This window comes from Coenobita brevimanus, chromosome 52 (genome assembly GCF_032717465.1).
Source record: "Coenobita brevimanus isolate Jiangsu-jjx chromosome 52, ASM3271746v2, whole genome shotgun sequence".
Taxonomy (NCBI): domain Eukaryota; kingdom Metazoa; phylum Arthropoda; class Malacostraca; order Decapoda; family Coenobitidae; genus Coenobita; species Coenobita brevimanus.
The window spans coordinates 18,375,494-18,380,340 of NC_137005.1; positions in this window are offsets into that span (position 1 = coordinate 18,375,494).

A 4,847-nucleotide genomic window follows, 5' to 3' on the forward strand; every position below is an offset into this window, starting at 1 on the left:
CTTGTGCAAACAACCTCGTTGTGTTTTAACAGCCAGTCCATCTCCCCTCCTTGGCCAAGACCTCCGCGAGTCTACGTGGCATTGATGACACCTTGTTGTAGATGATGTGGTGGTTAATACGGAACCTTTCCCATTCAGCCATAGTGTGTTGAAGGAGGGCCTGGGACGTCCTCTCTTGACCTTGTTCCCATGACTGCACAATATACCCCCAACAGTTTTCCATCGGATTAAGGTCGCAGCTCTTACTGGGCCAATCCAGAAGGTCGATGTCCCGTTGTTCATCAAACCACCGCCGGATGATATGAGCAGTGTGGATGGGACTCCTATCCTGTTAAGAAAGATCATATACATATATAACACGATGGTGCAAATATCATCAATAACCCATTGTACTCGTATTATAATTTTCAATATATAATAAACATATTACCATACATAATTATAATGTATATAAATAATGTATTAACACCAGTGTCCTGTCGAACCAATATGCATCCAATACTTTGTCCTTAAATATGTTAATTATCTATCTATCTATCTATTGCCAGACGCCTCAATCCCGTTTGGGGTGGCCACAAACAAATCGCCTCCAAGTCGCCCTGTCCCCCGCCATTTCACTGCCCTGCTCCCAACTCACACCCCCTTCTCTCATATACCTCTCCACCCCATCCCTCCATCTCATCCTCGGCCTCCTCCTCCCTCTTCCCCCCTCCACCTCACTCACATACACTCTCTTCGTCAGTCTTTCACCCTCCATCCTCTCCACATGGCCAAACCACCTCAGTGTGTTCCTCATAACGCTTCCTATCACATCCACATCAACACCACAACGCTCCTTTATAACCTCATTCGTCAGCCTGTCTCTCCACGTGACTTCACAGGCTCCTCTTAAATAACTCATTTTCACTGCTGTCACTCTTGACTTGTGTCCTTCCAACAATGTCCAAGCTTCACTTCTGTACGTTAGAGTTGGTATCACAATACTGTCATGTAGTAACTTTTTCAATTCCATGCTCACTTCCCTGTTTCTTATCACTGCTTTCAAAGAACCAGCAACCTTTCTTCCCTGCTGTACCCTTTCAAGCACTTCACCCTCTAAACCTCCATCCTTACTCATCACACTACCCAAGTACTTAAACGTACTCACATTTTCCAATTCCTCACCATCCAACCTCGCTGTACATTTACTAACTTCACCTCTCTCAAAGACCATCACTTTACTCTTCCATACATTTCACCTTTAGATTCCGTTTCATACACACTCTCTCAAACTCATCCACCAAGCCTTGCAGCTCCCCTTCGTCTACACTCAACAACACAGTATCATCTGCAAACAACAGTACAGGGAGTTTCCAAACACTATCCTCTCTCACCAGGGCCACTCCAACATCCACTACCCTACCTTGTACCTCTTTTATTACCCCATCCATGTACAGATTGAACAACCATGGAGCCATGACACATCCCTGTTTCAAACCAACTTTCAAAGAGAGAAATTCATTTAGTTCACCATCCACACGCACTGCAGCCTTCGCACCATCGTACATACTCTTCACAGCATTCAACTTCCCATCTACTCCATATATTCTTAACACTTTCCACAATCCTTGTCTATCCACCCTGTCATATGCTTTCTCCAAATCCATGAAAGCCGCATACAACTTCTTTCCCTTCTCTAGAAACTTTTCCACTGCATCTGTTTAACTGACAAGTACCTTATGAGTTACTTTAAAATCTACATAATAAAATGCGTTTTAATTAGATATAATTGTCACATAATATGTGATATGATACGATGTAAGCTACATGATTTACCTGTATGAACAAAATCCTTTCTGGGTAGGGCAACGCCATTGCTCGCACAGTAGGCACCATCACCTCTTCCAGTATTTCTAAATACTTGTCCACTGTGAAGCGTCACTCAATGCTGGCCAGTTCCCCTGCACCGTAAAGATGGATCCATCCCCACACGTTGCACGTTACGTGTCCACTCTTTGTGATATCGTAAATATTAATATGATCATATCTGGTTCCAGGTTGCCGGTAGCAATGTAGAGGGCCATGTGTCGTCGATGAAAATGTCTTTTCGTCCGAGAAAATAACCCTTCCCCAGTAATCCAAACCTTCGTTTATATGGGCTTCAGCAAAAGCCATCCGGTTTGCACGATGATCGTCTGTTAGTCTTTCCTTCTTTGCAGGGATCCGGTGGGTTATTCCAGCCCGTTTCAGTCGGTCTCGTACTATATCATCTGATACATCAAAGGGTAGAGAGTCCCGGATGGCCCTGGCATTGTTAATTGGGGTATTAGTTGCCTCAAGGATGATTGTCTGGTCTTGTTCTCGGGTAGTCTTTCTTGGTGCTCCACATCTTGGTTTGTCACACAGGTCTCCCGACTGTTGCCACCTTCTCCACCACTTCCTGATGGTTGGCCGTGACAAACCCAGTTCCCTTGCACAGTCGTCCGTTGACATTCCCAAACGCATCAGTCCAACTATTTGCCCCCGAAGAGCAACTTTGTCATGTAGCCAAGCCTGAGCCATAATAAGCTTGATATGGATACTCAATGCGGGTGGGTTCGGTAGCTTTATGAGAGAGAGAATTCTGCTCCCTTGACAATGCTTCGGTATGAACCTTTCGAGTTTCAATGGTAAATGAATCAGTATGAAGCGCTCTAGTCATCCTAATACTCGTATGCACGGTTTTCGGCGAATAGTTTATATTAATGCATTTCTCTCTCTCTCTCTCTCTCTCTCTCTCTCTCTCTCTCTCTCTCTCTCTCTCTCTCTCTCATATACAGTACTTATATATATATATATATATATATATATATATATATATATATATATACACGAGTATATATATATATATATATATATATATATATATATATATATATATATATATATATATATATATATATATATATATATATTGCCAGACGCCATAATCCCGTAAGGAGTGGCCATTTGACTTTGAGTTATTTGTTTTACGGGGAGGGGCACTAACCTTCCACCAACCCAATTGTTGACACGTAGCGAGCACGTATGGTTTGGCTATATGGTTACCACCCAGAGTTATAAATGGTTTCTTGGCTTACAGGAAACCATTTGGCTTGTCACTCAATGTAAAGCCACCCTTAAAGGAAAGAAAAGGAATATGGACAGGAAAGATGGGAGAAATAGGAAGAGAGGAGGGCAGACAGAAAAAGAATGCTAATTGCTAAGGAAGAAATAGGAAGCACTACACCAAGTGAGTGGATAATGGTCGCCACCACCTACCACCAGTACACACACACACACACACACACACATATATATATATATATATATATATATATATATATATATATATATATATATATATAAGCAAAGTGTGTAAAAGCTATTGCAATAGCAATTTCTGGCGCCGGAGATCTATTTTGATATCCCAGTGGTCGCAGCTTGAAAAAGTCGGCGTTACCAATACCTACACACAATAGTCCGCTGGATTAGTCCTCAAAATCGCTAGATAGTTGCTATATGGCATAAAATGGTGGAATCTTTGTTGACAATTAGGTGCATCCTTTCAAATGTAGAATAAGATGGCTTAATTCCCGAGAAAGTAGCTAGCAGTCATGTCACTTGATGTCATATATTCCGCTAGATTGAAGTAATTATTTCTAGTTCTAGCGGTAACTGAGCTACATTGGCAACACTACACACTGTATTTGTAGGGAAAACTAGAGCATCGAGCGGTAGATGTCTATGGGTGACCCTGGCTGGTGATGGGGCATATAATTATGCCCGCAGGTGTGAGGAATAGATAAGGACCCACTCTGGGGTTCTGTGCAACATCTCCACCCACACCCACACCCTTGTCCTAACCAGCGGAAATTATTGACGTCACCGTAACTGATAAGGTGCGATATCCCAATGGTCGTAATCAGAATACGCTATACGTGTGTGTGTGTGTGTGTGTGTGTGTGTGTGTGTGTGTGTGTGTGTGTGCTTCCGTCCCTGTTCTAACATCGTTCCATTTTTTCACCTGCGTGTTTTCCTCCTCTCAGCTTCACTTTCTCCTCTCACTTTTTTTTGTCAGTATTTCTCCTGATTGTTCTTACCATTTCAAGTCTCTCTCTCTCTCTCTCACTTCCTGAGTTGCTGTGGAATTTTGGTCGCTTGAAAAAGACATACGTCGACTTAAAAAGAGTTCAGGAGACTAAGGTATCAGGTTCGCCTGGGGGCTGTGGGACTTTTTTTTTTTTACAGAAACTCGTAGACTACGAGGTCAGCTCATTAAAGTGTTTAAAATCTGAATGGATTTCACAATCATTACATAGAAAGTTGCTTACTCTTAACACGGTCTCGGCACACAACCATGGCTGGAAGCTGTAAATGAAAAAAATTACCAGCAGAATTACCGGTACGTGAAAACTTTTTCACGTGCAAGACCTGCTCCACATGGAACTGACTCAACGTGGACGTTGTTAACATTACAGTAGAGAAGTTTAAGGGATTCATCGGCAGGATCTTACACTAGAATAAATGTAAATTGAATATGCATTCCCAGGCAAACAAGAAGTATCTCCACGGTATGGCCTGCATAGTCAATGAGATCCTAACTATTCCTTGTAACTCCTCTCTCTCTCTCTCTCTCTCTCTCTCTCTCTCTCTCTCTCTCTCTCTCTATGCGTGTGTGTGTGTGTATGTGTGTGTAAAATAGGTGGCTACTCCCGCAACATTTAATCACAGCAGATTTATTGTGTGTGTGTGTGTGTGTGTGTGTGTGTGTGTGTGTGTATAACAGGTGTCTACTACCGCAACATTTAATCACAACAGATTCTGTGTGTGTGTGTGTGTGTGTGTGT